Below are 17,329 nucleotides of genomic sequence, written 5' to 3'. Positions count from 1 at the left end.
CCATCCACAATAACTCCTAACTGGACACGTGCTCACCCTCCCTCTCCCCATCACAATCCTCAACTCATCAGAAGCCTCAGTCTCAAACATCATCTTGGACACTGGGCAGATCCCTCTTAAGACATCATGAATCTGCTGAAAATTTGTTGTGCTTGACACAGCTTGGTATTTCAGGGAGTCTCACTCCTCAATTAAAAAAAAAAAAAAAAAAAAAAAAAAAAAAAAAAAAAAAAAAAAAAACAAAACAGAGCAAAACCAAAAATTACAAAGGCACCTTACCACCCCTAAACACAAAACCCAAAATCACAAACCTAAACATTCCCTGTGTTCTATGCTGTTTTCTTCACAGAATCTTCCAAGCCTCTGTGCTTTAGATGGCCAGCAACACCTGCTGAAAACAAGCTGAGACGAGATGAAAGAGCCTCTTCGCTGAAATGGGAGGAGAGCTCTTACCCCAACACATCCCAGACAGGGTATGAAGCCCCTCAGCCACGGCTGGGGTTAATAACCCCTGGTGGTGCCCGCCTCTCGTTCCCATGCCACCCAGGAAAAGGGAGGGAGCTAATCCCACCAAGCCCTCAGAGCAGCTGCAGCTGTTTAGCTCTGACTCAGATTCAAGGGGAGTAAAGGGCTTGTTAGAGAAGAAAGTTCTTCAGAAAAATAGCAGTACTTTCTTTTTTGCAACAACTACTTGGAGCAGAAGAACAGAAAACTGGCAAGATATAAAACTTTGTGGTAAGGTTACTTAGCTGGATAAATTGGGTAATTGAGTAATTTGCTGTTACCTTCTATAATTATTCTGTGTTTAACAAAAGCCATCTAATAAATTCACACCCAAAACTCCAGCAGCCCAGCTGGCCCTACCAAATCTCTATGTTTATGCATACAGTAAACAAAACCAAAATCCCAGTAATACCTATCAGAAGTCTATGAAAGAAACCTATTGAAATTAATCCTACCTCAAATACAAAACAACCCATCCAAAGTTAGCTTCACGCAAAAAACAATTTACACAGAGTTAATAACACCAAGAAATAAAACAACACACCATATACCACCAATGAATATAACAGTGAAGAAAAAAAAACCACTTTTTTTTTTTTTTTGTTTTTTAAACTAACTTCTTTTATTAGCTAGAACAAAAGATTTTGCCAGGACTGTAACAACAACAACTTCTTCTTCTGAAATGTCCCTTCTTCTTCCCAAATTCCTTAAAACTTCTGAATTTACATCCAAGCAAAAAGCAAAATTCGTGCACTTGTGCGTTCGATGCTCCTGTCAGATTCTCTGTTTCCCTCCACATCTTCTTACACTTTCAGTCTTCACGCTGTGCTGCCGTGATGAGTTTGACGGAAGAATTGGTAAACGTTAAGAGAGGATTTCCCTGCCTCCCTCCCCAAAGCTGGTTTCCTTAGTGCATTTCACTCAATCCCAAACCGGCAATGATGCACGCTCACCTCAAGGCTCACAGCTGCTCGGCTAAACTCGGCTATTGTCGGCTGCATTCGGCTGTACTCGCCTCTTCAGCGCGGCTCTGCTCTCTGCGCTTCGGCCGAACTCGGAGCCGCTCTCTGCGCTCGGCGCGGCTCGACTCGCTTCGGCAGAACTCGGAGCCGCTCAGCGCACTCGGCGCGGCTCGGCTCGCCTCGCTTCGGCGGAACTCGGAGCCGCTCTGTACGTTCGGCGCGGCTCGGCTCGCCTCGCTTCGGCCGAACTCGGAGCCGCTCAGTGCGCTCGACGCGACTCCGCTCGGCTCCCTGAGAGCGGGCAAGCGGCGGCGCCTCACGTTAAACTCGCCCGGCTCGGGGCTCTCCTGCTGCCGCGTCCCGCGGGCGGCCCGGCCATCGCACGGACACGATCGGGAGCGCGGCGTGCCGCAGGAGCTCATTAGGCTGTGACCGCGCTCGCGCTAATTAGCGCGCACGAGAGCAGCGGGCTCGGTTCGGCTGAGCTCGGCTCGGTTCAGGCAGCCTCGCAAGCCTGGCCTCGGTTCGCTCGAGGCCGTCAGGTTCGGCCGGTCTCGCCTTGGTTCGGCTGAGCTCGTTGCATTCGGCCGAAGGCGGCGTCGTTCGTTCGTGTTTTTATAAATATCTTTCTATATTGACTGTATATTTCTATATTTAGATTTATATTTCTATAATATTTCTTTTATTCAAAATAAAACCCCCATCTCTAGCCAAATAAATACAAAAAACCACCTTCTTTCAAACGATATTGAAATATTTTTATACTTAGTATAATTATACGCACATTTATAGTTAGTTTCTTTTGATGCAGTGTATTATTAATTACATATAATATACATAAAATTCTAGAAATGGATTTAAATTATTATTTATGTATCATATCTACTGCTACAACTAATTTTTTCTTGTTTTTAAACTTTTTATATATATATATATATATCTGTATTTATTTATGATATATTCCTATACTTACATTTCTACCTTCATATTATTTGTATTTATAATTTTTATAATCAAAACCCTGCCTATTGACAAATAAAAAAAGCCTGCTTTATGTAACGATTTTAAAAAATATTTTCATATTTATAATTTTCATATTTATATTTATAATTTATTCTATATTACATGAGAACACATCTGCTCCTGCACCCCAGTGGGGCTCCCTCTCCTGGGGACCTTGGGGTGCCCCAACGGCATCAGAGCCCAGAGTCTTCACCCTCTTCTCCTCTATTTAGAAACTACACTACAACTCTTTTCTGGAAACAAAGATATTACCTAAATCCTCTCCCCATGTCCCAGACAGATAGATATTCAGTTATTAGTTGGCTGGGCAGCAGTTTCTTAAATAGAATGATAAACAAGACGTGAACATTTTAGCTACAAGCAAATAGGCAAATCTGAACAAGGTACTGATGGCCAGCCACAGAAGTTATTTTGAAGCAATTTTTTAAACAATAAAATACTGATACCACAAAAATAAAGCAAAAAGCTAACTACTGGCTAAAAAAAAATTAACTTTTGACAGCAACAACATTCCAACCACACAGGTTTTTTCCCGATGTCATACTTTATAACTACCTCTCTTGGGAATTCTCATCATGTATCCCAAAAGGAATAAATACCTTAGAGCGTCCTAAAGCAAAAAGTAGCACACATGAGCTCCTCACACTCCCGGGAGGCCGGCACAGCGTGCACTGAGTCAGCAATGAATTCTGCTCAGTGAAGGTCTGCAAACAAAGGTTCAACTGATGAATTTAACTGATTTTAAAGGGAGGTTTTCTAAGCACTGAAGCACAACAAAGAACAAGCAACAACAATTCTTAAAAACAACCTGCAAGTTTTATTTAGCATATATGTGACTGATTTCCACGCTGTGGCTTCTCACTTTGATTTGTCTGTAGGTTCAGGAAGATGACAATGCACACTCTGCCCTCCCTGAGCCCCCCACAGCAGCTGAGCGCTGCTCTGTGTGCTCAGATCATCAGGAACTGGATTACACGTGCCCGGATGGACTGGAACTGCTCTGCTGCAGATTCAGGAGACGATGGCACAGAGGGGCTGGCCGAGGCGTCGTCCCAATTCCATTTCTGTGTGACGAGAAGCAGTTCGTTCCCAACAGCTGCAACAATCCCCAGCTCCCTTCCACGGTGAGTACCGATGGCACACAAATGGCAGCCCGAGGAAATCGTGTTCTGGGCTCTAAGTGGTTGGGACAGGGTCTGATTTGTTGTTTTGTACTTGTATGAAGATTAGTACAACAGGGCTCTGATGGATGACATGGCAACACAGAATTAAAAACTCCTCGATAGGATTACATCGACTTCTAGGAAAAGACAAAAGCTTAGGACCCTTCTGAAATCTACTTTTAATCCAAAGCACGGGGATTGTCAGCATGCTGCACCTTCCAGCTTTTCAAAGCAGCTTCCCTCTGAAGACCAGGAAACATTGATTTCTACAGAAACAACGGGCAACCCCCAGGCTAATCTCAGCACTACTGTTTAATAGGGGACCTGCCAGCATGCCAGTCCAGCTTCAAGTGTGCTTTACTTCAGTCTAACATCCCCACAAAATTCTTCTCACAACTTCCAACCCTGAAATCTTATCTTCCCCTAAAGCTTCTCTTCATTAGCAATTTCCAAGTAACATGGTATTTTTACAACATTCAAAAATGTCATGCTGGACTGTGCTAGAGAGTAATCTGCAAATATAAGCTTAGCAAAGTTTGAATTGACTTGTCCAGAGAAAAAAACTACAAGTGAACACCTACACCTGCCTACAAAGAGCTAACAAGCCCCTGGCAGCTGCCAGCATCAAAGCGCAGCGGATGTCTCTAATACAGGGTAAGGATAACAATATCACCTTCTGTTCTCTCCAGCTTCTTTTCCCTGCAGTCGTATTTTGCTTCTTATGATTTTTTTAGTCCCCGTATCTTCTTGGACAGCACCGAGCCCGACGACAAGGACACGAGAGTCTTTCCCTGCCGGGCGGAGAGAACCAGGAAAACAGTTAAAATAAGAACAGGGCAGTTTGAAATTCATACTTGCAACGAGAAGCAGCGCCTAACCAACAGAACAAAAGTAAACAAAGCATGACACCTCCCTGGGGACAGAAGACTCACAAACTCTCCAGGATTTACAATTCTAGCCACCAACCCCTTCAGGACAGCAGCCAAGTGTCCCCTGGGGTGGTGCTGCACCAAAGAACCATCTGAGAGGTTCCAAAGAGTGAAATGCACAGTATTTTGCAAAGACAAAAAATCTTGCAAAATAACAAAAATACAATAGATGTAAACTACAGGGCAAGAGTACAAGTGTTACCTTTGGCAGCTGGAACCATCCAGGTGAGCACCTGATAACTGGATCCTCACCAGAGTTTGAACCCTTCAGGACACAGAAGGGTTTTCCCCAGGAATTTCACAGACTGAGTTTTGACAGAAGCACGCTCGCCGGATCCTCAGAAACGTCGCCCATTCTCCAGGCGTCTGGAGAGAACTGCAAATGGCTCTCATGTAGTTGGAGCTGGTTCTGTAAGGTCTCAGGGTGAATTTCACCAGATGCAACCAAATTGGGCAACTCCCAGTGGGACAGAAGGAACCCAAAGCTTGGGTAAGCAGAGCTGCAGCAAATACTGAGGAAACAAACATAACAGCGTAAAAGATAATAAACCATCCTTTTTTTTCCCTTGCTTTTGTTTTTTTTTTTTCTTATTCAGATCAGCATAGCAATTAAAGAGAAGGTGAAAAACTCACCATTACTGAACATTTCATCACCTGTAAGCTGAGCATCCTTAGCATAGGGGACTCCAAAGTTAAAATTCACTGATTCCTGGGAAATGAAACCAAATATCGTATGGTAAATAATCAAACAGCAGACATAAAAATTTGTTTCCTCTAAGGACTTTCAGGTACGTATGTATCTTTGCATTACACATTAGAACATACACTTTATACCATCACCTAATACATAATAATTTACCTTTAAATTTTGATAGTATAGCATGAATTTTTAACTTAAACTGGTGATCTATTATTATTCAGTTGGTGCCTAAAGTTATTTCTGCTGTCACGTTCAAAAAAACATGAATTTTTTTTACTGGAATGAGCAATTGATTTCAAAGTCATCACAAGCCCACCAAAACACAAAGCTGGGTTCACTGGACGGGTCTGTGAGCTAGAAGTAGTTAGGCTTGTACTTCCCTCTTGTTCTTCCAGAACCAATAAATGCTGTCAACAAAACCAGGATCTTTAGCCCGCTGCTGTGAAAGATTCTACAAGGATGATGGTTTGATTTGTGTTTAGAAGTTTTGATTTGAAATGGCCAGTCCAATGGATAAAGACAGTTTAAGTAGTATTACATTACTATTGTTATTATTTCTATTATGATTTTTACTAGTACTACTACTATTATTATCACCTGCTACTGGAAGAAACAAACCAGTAGTACCTATACTTAATTACTTTTATTTCCAGAAAATAATAAAGAAAAAGAACCAAACCAAAAAAGTCACTTCCTACCTTTTATATCAAGGGATGAAAAATTTCTCTTGGGCTCTTCTCCAATTGATCAAGACTCATAGCACTGAAAGGCAAACAAAACAGTGCTTTATAGAAGGCCAGGTGCACGTTTCAAGGCTGAACCACCAACTGATTGCAGTGACAGCACTTACAACATGAATCGTTCCCAGAGCCTCTGTTCAATGGAATGTTCTGTGGAACTGCCATTTCTTTCCCAAAACACTAACTTCCAACACTTCCTAAACTTATCTTGTATTTTAAAACCACAGAAGTTAGTGAGACTCTGTGCGGAGGTCAGCTTTAAATTTATTTCCTTCTAAAGCACAGAGCTCTGTTCCATCACCCTTCCCTTCGGCTCTACACTGGATCATGGTGAGCATTTGAGGAGTGCTCAAGAACCAATTCGATTTCTCTCTTTTTCTAGTTCTCTCTACTCTTAAATAATGCAAGACAAGTCAAATGAAAAATGACAAGTTCAGCATCAAAGCCACACTTTTTCCCTTTGTCTGCTCAAGAACAGGCTCTAAATCCACTTCTTGCTGCCTTCAACGATTCAGACTTGCAAAACCATTTTGACATGTTTTACAGCTTTATCATAACCCACAGAACGCAAGCTCTGTATTACAGGAAAAGGTAATTCACAGGCCAATATCTAAAGAGACCACTTACTTGTAAATACATACCTTGATAGAGATCGCACTGAGAACGTTTCTGTGGGACTCTAAGGGAGACATATTTTCTGAGTATCCTGTAAACAAGAAAAGCTACGATATATTACAAGACATCCCCACTTTTTCTACATATTCAAATAGGATTTTTAATAAAAACAATTCAGTTAAAAAAGAAGGAAGAAAATCAAGGTAATTTTACTCAGCTATATTTACTCCTGATTTAGAGGGAAAAAAAAGTCACGGGTGCTGCAAAGAAAAAAAAAGTGAACCATAAACGCTTACAGTAGAATTTTAAAACAAGTGCTTGCATAAAAGAATCTTACGGAACGTGAAGTAGAACAAAAAGTGAAACCACTATCAGACCTGCCTATTTTCTCACCATTGTACAAGAAAATCCTAAAAGCATTATAAAGTCGCTGCCTAAAACCAGTCATGGGATGTAACCAAGAACAATTGAGGCATTTGCTAATCTAGACAGAAACCTTTTCTGGATGCAAGTGTCAGATCACAAGTTTTGTCTTTCAGAAGCTCGACAATGCTGGAAAGCATTTTCCCTGGGGCTCGGGAGGGCAGGGGCGGAAGGGGGGGTGACTTTGCAGCTCGCACCTGTGCCATCCGAAGCATACAGCCCGCCCGCTCCCTGCGCTGGGCATTCTCCCGGCCATCTCTGGCTTTACCGCTCAGCGCCGCTCCATCCGCTGTCACGGCACAAAGAGCCACGAGCACTAACGCAGGCAGCAACCCCGTCATGCCGGCGATACCGCAGCGCTCCCTGCTCGCAGCGCCCAACACGCGGCGGAGCCGCCTCCGCCCGCAGCACCGGCAGCAGCCCGAGGGAGACGGCTGCAGCTCGGGGGCTCCTCCGGCGCCTCCGCCAGCCCGAGGGCGGCCGCCCCACCGGGACCGCGGCAGCGCCCGGCGCCGCTCGCCCGGGGCGGCTCCTGCAGCTCCCGGCCCGCGGCAGCAAAGCACCGCCTCGCCCTCCGCCATCGGCGGGCGGCAGCGCCCCCGCCCCCGGCACCGCTGAGTGCGGCCGAGGAACCGGGCGGACGCTCCTTCCGCGCTGCTCAGCTCCGGGCGGGCGGCCAGACGGAGGCTGCGCCCCTCCAGCGTCGCTGTCCCGCGCGGGAGAGGCGCCGGCAGCTGCGCGCGCACAGCCCCGCGCGGCCGCCTGGCACGCCAGCCACTCATGTGCCGCGTCAGCCGTTGCGTCACACGCCGCGCCAGCAGCATGGCCTGCCGGGAGTTGTAGTCTCGGGCTGACAGCCACCGCTCCGTCCCCCGCCACCGGGAGCTGCAGTCCCTCCTGGGCATCAAACAGGTCCTTCGCCCCAGGGCTGGGAAGGACCTGAGGCAGCACCGCTCCTCTCCAATGCCCTCTCTTTTTCCCTCCAACTCTTTTTACTTTTTTCACTCTGTTTTTCACCACTTCCCTTCCCCTTCCCTTCCCCTTTCCTTTCCTTCCCCTTTCCTTTCCTTTCCTTTCCTTTCCTTTCCTTTCCTTTCCTTTCCTTTCCTTTCCTTTCCTTTCCTTTCCTTTCCTTTCCTTTCCTTTCCTTTCCCTTCCCTTTCCCTTCCCCTTTCCCTTCCCCTTTCTTGTATTTCTAATCTTGGTTTACCTTTCCACCTTTAGAATAAAAAAGCAGCAGTAGAAACTTTCAGGCTACCCGAGAGTAAAAAAAAAAAAAAATCCAAAACGAAAATGATTTAAAGAAAACTATTTATTCCCTGGGAGCCTGAAATTTTCTACTGCTGCACGTGACATAGAGCTTTTATTCCTTCTTACAGATAGTTGATATTTTATATATATTTATCGTTTATATTGATGCATTATATTAATAACTATATATAATATGCACCTTATTCAAAAAATATACGGGAAATATTTTTTAAATTATTTACCATATCTACTGCTACAACTTATTTTTCCTTATATTTCTAATTTTTATATAAATCTTTAATGTGTTTATGATATATTTCTATACTTATATTTCTACCTTTATATTATTTGTATTTGTAATTTTTACACGAAAACCCCTGCTTTGGCAAAGAAAAAACAAAACCATCCATTATTTTAAACTACCTAAATATTTCTTTATATTAATATTTATCATAATATACAACAAATGATAGATATAGATAGATAGATATATCACATCCGTATTTATATCTATTTTATATCCATTTCCGAGAATATTTTTCATAAAATAAAATATATTTTCATAAAATATAATATGCAGTATTACTTGTATTATATATTGTATCAATTTATGTTATTTTACATTTACAATTTAATATTAATTTTTTATATATCTGCATATAGTTGCAATACATTTATATATTTGTATTTTTGTTTGGGTTGTATTTACATTTATATTCTCTATTCATATATCTATAAACATACACAATACTCTATTAAAATTAGAATAACTTATTGTAACATATAATGACTTATGTTACATGTTAAATTTTAAAAATTGACCGAATATATAAAAATAAAATTGGCTCATTCCCATTGCTACACATCTATTTCTTTTGTTTCAATATAGTTAGAGTCATAATTGCATATTTAAAATCCAATTCCTAAATGAAACGACAAAACAAACAGCGTCAAATTCCCACCAATGTCTTCCAAAAACATCAAGATACCTCCAACAGCCAAACAAGTGTCAGCAAAAAAACAAAGAACACTCTTTTCAATAACAATTCTCATCAGGACAGAAAAATGGAACCAAAATAAAAGAAAATCCTATAGAAACACACACAGCAAATTACAAAAAGTACTAAAAAAAAGTCAAACCAATCTACTAAACTCAAGCCAGTGCCACTCACCCTGAATGACGTTACTAAAAAAAAAAACCCAACAAAATTCTACCTCTACACTAACTCAAGGAATAAACAATCCTCTGTAAAAATAACTTTAAAACCTGAACTAATTAACAAAATGGAAAAACATCTCAACCACTAAAAACTAAGAAATTAACTACCCAAATAAATAAATACTTTAAAAACCCACCATATAAATACCCATGTTCCCAAAGAAAACCCTGATAAACAATACTCAAATACATTAAAAGACAACAACAACAACAACAAGAAAATAAAGAAACCAACAACAGGAATAATACCAAAAACCAGATCAACTTAAATCTGCAACCAAAAAATTATTCCCAACTGAATAAACCCATAGTGCCTCAAGCTATCAAAATAAAAATACCACCTAGAAACAAACACAAAGACTAAAGACAAACGTAACCATAAACAATGTCCCCCAAATTACCCGTAGCCATAAAACATACACTACAATCAAATAAACCAAACAAATAAAAGCCCTGGAAGACGATAAACACACATGCAATTATAAAGATTAAAAACCCGCTGCTATGAACGACAGGACGCTACCTCAAGCCCCCCAAAACAAACACTACACACTCACGCTAATAAAAGCCACCGCAACAGAATTAAAATGCGAACCGCTGCTTCACGCTACGACCCGTAAAAACCACTGCGCTCCCTTCTAAACATAATACCCGGGAAAAAAAAAAAAAAAATCCGACTACAAAACCCAATCCAAAACAAACCATTATCATCCCTACCGGCACCGAGAACCGTGCCCCTCAGGAAGAACACCGTATCCCTTAGCGGACACCCGCTGCAAACCAAACCCAGCGATGCCACCCAGCCTCCAAAGCGCCTCCGAGCCACGGCACCGCCGAACCTGGTGCGGCCGAACCCCGCGCTCGCTGCCGGCCCCGGACGGAGCGCGGCTCCCGGCAGGAAAGCGGCTCCTGCGGCGGCTGCTCCGGCACGCGGGGCCGGCGCCGCCCCGGGGAGCCCCGCCCGCTGCCCCTGCCCGGCGGGGCCGGCACCGGGCCCGGGGCTACCGGCGGCGCCCGAGCCCCGCGCCCGGAGCGGACGGAGCGGCCGGCACCGCCCGGGCCGGCGCAGCAGCGCCCGCGCCGCCTCTGCCGCCCTCGGCCGGCCCGGCCCGGCTCCGCTCGGCTCCGCGCGGCTCGCACCGGCGCGGCTCCGCCCCTGCCGCCCTTGGCCGGCCCGGCCGCGCCGAATCCCCCGTGCGCCCCGGCAGCTGCCCGGGCCGTGCCAGCAGCGCTCCCGAGCGGGAACGTTCCGGGCCGGGCCGCGGGCACGAGAAGCGCCCTCCAATGCAGCGGCACAGCCCCATTGCAGCCCTGCAAACGCTGCCGGAGCTGCGGCTTCCCGCAAGCCAACCCCGAAACCGCAGACGGGGCGCACCTCACTTCAACAAGGGCAAAGAAATGCGTTCTCCCCTAAAATTTCACCCCCTAGGAGAGCAGAAAAGAAGGGGCGCTCCCCAAATGAAAGCCTTCGACTGATGGGAAAGGGCGATTTCAACCTCCATTCAAACCCTTCAAAAGGAGGGACACAAGGGCTGCCCCCTCCATTTAAACCCGAGGGTGATGAAAATGGGGTGGGCTGCCTTCAAATCAAACCCATAATGCCACAAGAATACTTTTCCCATTCCCCTTAGAATAGAACGCAAGGATTCCCTGTCACCCCCGGGATACCCCTAACAGCCTGGAAAAGGCAGCTTTTCCTGCAATCAACACCCTTAAATCCACAAGTCAAGAGGGATCCCCTCAGGTCAAACGCAGACAATAAAAGAAGAGGAGCTGCTTCCTTCTCCTTAATTCCTTTTGTCTTCATAAGCTCCATTTTTGTTCCTGGGGAACCGGGGAGGGACTAGCAAGATGAAATTGCAAAGGGGAAGGAGAAAATTCCCCGCTCCAAACCCACACGGGCTCACCTGTTCGGCTGCTGCTCCCCGGCACAAAGATTTGTCCCTCGGCACCTCCTTTAAGCGATGCTCCACGTACCCAAGCGCGGATCCAGGTGTCCCCCCGACCCTGTGGGAAGCTCTCGCAGTCCTTCCATGAGACAGCGCCGGGAGCGGCCCATAAACCCCTCCACTCAGCAGTTCCATGCAAAAGGGAGCTGAGGCAAAGCCTCCCCCTAAAACAGCCTCGTCCTGGCCCCTCATCATCCTCACACTCACACCTGGTGCTGATCTGAGCCCCCATCATCCTCACACTCACACCTGGGCTGCTCCGAGCCCCCATCATCCTAACAGCTCACACCTGGGCTGCTCCGAGCCCCCATCATCCTCACACACACCTGGTGCTGATCTGAGGCCCCATCATATATTTTTCATATTTATAGTCGCATGTATATTTAGAATTTCTATTACTGTATAATAAAAATTATATTATATATTGCATCTCTTCATGTTAGTTACATAGATTTCTATTTCTATTCATAGTTTGGTATTATATTTTTGTATCTCTATATATTTATTATATATTTCTGTGTGTCAATTTACATTTCTATAGTACTTATATTATTTAAAATAAAACCCTGCCTCTAATGAAATAAAAAGCAAAGACACCCCTTTATTTAAAACACATTTAAAAGTTTAAAAATAATTTTGTTTGTCATAATTCTATTCACATCTATATTTGTAATTTTCATTTGTTATATTTATAGATATTATATATATTGGAGAGAATACCTTTTTATATAATAATAGATATTTTCTTTTGACACAATAGATTTCTTTTACTTATATTTATATGTATTAAATATTTATTGATATCGACATATATATATGGTATATTTGGATTTCTAGTTTTATATTTTTTATGAAATCTCCAGCCCATACCCCAACAAAAGCCAAACAATCCCCAATTTATTTAAACTATATTTAAACATAAATCCTGTCACGGCTGCATTGCACAGCAGTGCCCCAAACTAATCTGACACTTGCTCATCTCCTGGACCTGAAACTGAACCCGCTCACCTTGATCGCACCTGGCAGAACCATTTTCGTACCTTTTTCTGGCATATCTTGTTTTTGGTTTTTTTTGTCTTGAGTTTTTGTGGCCTTTATTGCCACTCTTTCTTGCCTTGTTTCTTGGGGCTTTTACTCCCTTTTTCCTTGATTTTTTTCTGGCATTTCTTGGGGTTTTTTCTTCATTTCTTCTTGCCCATCTTGTTGGGGTTTTTTTTGGTTTTTCCTTGCACCCCTTTGGGTTTTTTTTTTCAGGTGTTTTTTGTTTTTTGTTGTTTTTTTTTTTTTCCCTGGGTTTTTCTTGGCCTTTTTTTTTTTCTTTTCTGGATTTTTTCTTCCCCATCTTGGTTTTTTGTTCTGATTTTATTTCTTGCCCACTTTGGGGTTTTTCTCTGGTCTGTTTTCAGGGATTTTTCTTGCCCATCTTGGGTTCTTTTGTGGGTTTTTTTTTTTTTTTCTCTGCCTTTCTTACGGTTTTTTCTGTTTCTTTTTATTTTTTTTTTCCTGGGATTTTTCTCCCCCATCTTGGGGGTTTATTCTGGACTTTTTCATGCCCATCTTGGGGTTTTCTTCTGCGTTTTTTTCTTGCCCATCTTGTTCTTGTTTTTGGTTTTTTTTTGTTTTTTTTTTTTTTTTTGTTTTCTTTATTTTGTTTTTTTCCTGTTTTTTTTTTTTTCTGTGGTATTTCTGGGATTTTTCTTGCCCATCTTGGATTTTTCGGGGAGGGGAGGTTTCTCACCCATCTCGAGTTTTTTTTTTATGTGGGTTTGTTTTTTGTTGTTTTTTTTTTTTTTTTTTCTTTTTCGTTTTCTTTTTTGTTTTGTTTTTTTTTCCCCTAGGTTTCTCCTTGCCCTCCTCGTTTTTGGGTTTTTTGTCTGTCTTCCTTCCTCCCTTCCTGTCCTTCCTTCTTTCTTCCTTTCATTTCATTTCCTTTCCTTATTTTCTTTTATTCTTTTTCTTTCTTTCTTTCCCTGCATTTCTAATCTTGGTTTTCCTTTCTAGCTTTAGAATAAAAGAGCAGCAGTAGTAACTTTCAAGCTACCTGGGATTAAAAAAACTCCAAAACGAAAATGATTTAAAGAAAACGAGTTATTCCCTGGGAGCCTGAAATTTTCTACTGCTGACCCTGATATAGAGCTTTTATTCCTTCTTATAGATAGTTGATATTTTATACTTTATACAGCGCCCCCTGCCGTGTGCATGGGCGCACTGCAGGCACAGCGCTCCCTGCCGTCTGCACAGGCGCACTGCAGGCACAGCGCTGCGGCGTCGCCTTTTACGACAGTCGCGCTTTACGGCAGTCTTTACGGCAGTCGCGCTTTACGGCACCTTTTGCGACAGTCGCGCTTTACAGCACCTTTTGCGACAGTCGCGCTTTACGGCACCTTTTGCGACAGTCGCGCTTCACAGCAGTCTTTGCAACAGCTTTGCTTTACGGCACCCTTTACGGCAGTCGCGCTTTACGGCAGTCTTTACGACAGTCGCGCTTTACGGCACCTTTTACGACAGTCGCGCTTTACGGCACTCTTTACGACAGTCGCGCTTTACGGCACCTTTTACGACAGTCGCGCTTTACGGCACCTTTTACGACAGTTTTTTCTTGCCCATCTTGGCGTTTTTTCTGTTTTTTTTTTCTTGCCAGTCTTGGGGGGTTATTTCCAGATTGCTTCTTGCCCATCTTGGGGGATTTTTTCTGAGTTTTTTCCTGGATTGCTCTTGCCCATCCTTGGGTTTTTTTCCAGTTTTTTTTTCTGTTTTTTTTTTTTTTTTTTTCTTGGTTTTTTAAGGTTTTTCTCTGGGCTATCTTGTTTTTTTTTCCTGGGAGTTTTCTCGCCCATCTTGGGGTTTTTTCCTTGGTTTTCTGTGGGTGTTTTCTGGGTTTTTTCTTGCCCATCTTGGGGTTTTTTTTCTTGTTTTTTTCCCTGTTTTTTTTTTTCCTGGTTTTCCCGGGGTTTTTTCTGGTCCATTCAGCATTTTTTTCCTGGGATTCTTCTTGCCGATCTTGGTGTTTTTTCTGGTTTTTCCTTGCCCCCTTGAGTTTTTTTTTTCAGTTTTTTTGTTTTTTTTTTTTCCTGGGTTTTTCTTTTCTGGATTTTTTCTTCCCCATCTTGGTTTTTTGTTGTGATTTTTTTTCTTACCCATCTTGGGATTTTTCTCTGGTCTGTTTTCAGGGATTTTTCTTGCCCCTCTTGGTTTTTTTCTGTGTTTTTTTTTTTCCTCTGCCTTTCTTACATATTTTTCTGTTTTTTTTTGTTTTTTTTTTTTTTCTGGGCTTCTTCATGCCCATCTTGAGGTTTTCTTCTGTGTTTTTTTCTTGCCCTTGATGTTGTTTTATGGGTATTTTTGGTTTTGTCTTTATTTTGTTTTTTTCCTGGTTTTTTTTCTGTGGTATTTCTGGGATTTTTCTTGCCCATCTTGGATTTTTCGGGGGGGGGGGGGGGGGGGGTGTTTCCTCGCCCATCCCGAGGTTTTTTTCTGTGGGTTTTTTTTTTGGTTTTTTTTTCTTTTGTTTTTCTTTTTCCTAGGTTTCTCCTTGCCCTTCTAGTTTTTGGGTTTTTTTGTCTGTCTTTCTTTCTTTCTTTCTTTCTTTCTTTCTCTCTCTCTTTCTCTCTCTGCATTTCTAATCTTGGTTTTCCTTTCTAGCTTTAGAATAAAAAAGCAGCAGTAGTAACTTTCAGGCTACCTGGGAGTAAAAAAAACTCTTAAACGAAAATGATTTAAAGAAAACTATTCATTCCCTGGGAGCCTGAAATTTTCTACTGCTGCACTTGACAGAGAGCTTTTATCCCTTCTTATCGATAGTTGATATTTTATACTTTATACAGCGCCCCCTGCCGTCTGCACCGGCGCACTGCAGGCACAGCACTTCGCCGTCATTCAGTTCTGTTTAAACTCGGCTGAATGCGGCTTGGTTCGGCTCTTGGTCTAAACTCGTTTCAGTTCAGCTCTTCGGCTAAATTCGGTCGTATTCGGCACGTTGTCTAAATGCGGCTCAAGTCGGCTACAGTCTGCTATCGGTTCCAGTCGTCTATCATCGGCTCTTCGTGTAAACTCGGCTATTTTCGGCTGCACTGGGCTCTTCGGTTCAAGTTGGCTGTTTCCGGCCACGCTCGGCTCTTCGGTTCAAGTTGGCTGTTTCCGGCCACGCTCGGCTCTTCGGTTCAAGTTGGCTGTTTCCGGCCACGCTCGGCTCTTCGGTTCAAGTTGGCTGTTTCCGGCCACGCTCGGCTCTTCGGTTCAAGTAGGCTGTTTCTGGCCACACTCGGCTCTTCGGAACAATTCAGCCCGGCTCGGCTGCCTCAGGGCAGGAAAGTGGACGCGAGAGGACCCCAGCACAGCGAGGCATTTACCCAGATGCCTGTAACAAACCCGCCAAAATACGCTTGCCCGCGGCGCCCCTGAGCCCACAGCATGTCTTGAGTACACATGAAACGCCACAAAAAAATCCGTCGGGGCCGCAATGACGTCGGTATTCCGTGCAGGCAGTCCAGCTACACCCACCCAGTCCTCCACTTCCCCGCCCTTTTCACCGCCATCTTGAGAAGGTCAACCAAAACTCCGTGACATCAGCCACGCGCCACTCCCAAGCTGGCGGCCTCTCGGTGCACGGCTGCAGTACCGCGCTCTGCCCACAAGGCGGCAGCACTGCCGCCCGCCCCAGCCGGGGGCGCAGCGCGCCTCGGGGCTGCAGAAGCGAAGGCGGCAATAAAGAACAGGGGCGACCCCTGCCGAAAACTGCTCTGAAATAAATGCCCCAAAACAACCGGGAAGAGGGAAAAAAAACCATCTGCCTCTAATCTAATAGGATAAAAGACAAAACAAAAACACTACACAAGAAAAAAAAAAAAAAAAAAAAACACAAAAAGACATCAATTTATTTTAAAAATATTTAAGTTTTTTTTTAAATATTTTTTCATATTAACATTCACATTTCTATTTACAATGTATATTGATGTACACTGTCCATTTATACATTTCTTTTTATAAATACATTTCTATTCCATATTGCATATATCCCTAAAACTTAAACGTATTTTTGTATTTTTGTACATATTTTTACATAGTAAGTATATATTTCTGTTACGATTTTTACTTCTGTAACACTTGGATTATTTAAAATAAAACCTTTACCTCCATCCAAATTAAAGCCAAAAAGAACCCCTTTTTTCTAAAGTGTATTTAAATATTTTTTAAAATTCTATTTTTCAGGTCCATATTCACATGTACATTTAAAATGTATACTTATGTATACTGTTATTTGTATTCTTCATTACATCTCTTCCTGTTATTTGTGTTTCTTTGTATTTTGTGTTTATATATATTTATATCTTGTTTGTATATCTCAATATTTAGAAATATATGACAATAATATCTACACTCATATTATTTAAAATAAAAACCCTGCCTCTAACACAATACGACTAAAAAAGACCCCAAACCTTTATTTTAAACAAAATTTAAATAGGTTTTATCCTAATGTTCAATTTTTATATTCATATTTGTATTTATAATGTATATTTAATGTATATTGCTTACTTACACATTTATCTTTACCAATGTCTATTTAAAACTAAATTTATATTCTATATTAGATCTGATGCGAGTAGTTTTTCATAATTTTTATATCTTTTTATTCATATTTTTTTATATTTGATTAAATATTTCTGCGTCAAGAATTCTACTTCTGGAATTTTTACTACGGCAGCAGGCCATGCGGCAGGGCAGAACAGCTCCAGCACAAATGTGTGCACACACCCGTGACACAGAACGTGACAAACAGGGGGACATAAAACACAACACATCATGCTTGTGCTGAGGGGATTGAGGTGGGAAGGCAAAAGGGACCCCAAAG

The 17,329-nt window shown here is 42.7% G+C and overlaps 1 long non-coding RNA gene across 3 annotated transcripts; it reads right to left on the bottom strand.

The window, feature by feature from the left end:
- Positions 1-3,303: 3,303 nt before the first annotated feature.
- Positions 3,304-7,536, bottom strand: LOC134433673 (uncharacterized). Of its 3 annotated transcripts, none has more exons than XR_010031674.1 (7): positions 7,257-7,536; positions 6,663-6,727; positions 5,980-6,043; positions 5,215-5,290; positions 4,784-5,093; positions 4,326-4,443; positions 3,304-3,731 (listed from the first exon to the last, which is right to left on the bottom strand). It is a non-coding gene; the product is annotated as an uncharacterized LOC134433673 (long non-coding RNA). The 3 variants fall into 3 exon arrangements; XR_010031675.1 differs by having other exon boundaries at positions 3,304-3,665; XR_010031676.1 differs by having other exon boundaries at positions 4,834-5,093.
- Between the last annotated feature and the right edge of the window lie 9,793 nt (positions 7,537-17,329).

Source organism: Melospiza melodia, unplaced genomic scaffold, assembly GCF_035770615.1.
Source record: "Melospiza melodia melodia isolate bMelMel2 unplaced genomic scaffold, bMelMel2.pri scaffold_234, whole genome shotgun sequence".
Taxonomy (NCBI): domain Eukaryota; kingdom Metazoa; phylum Chordata; class Aves; order Passeriformes; family Passerellidae; genus Melospiza; species Melospiza melodia.
Note: the sequence above shows the minus strand (reverse complement) of the source record. Positions and strands in the feature narration are given on the sequence as shown.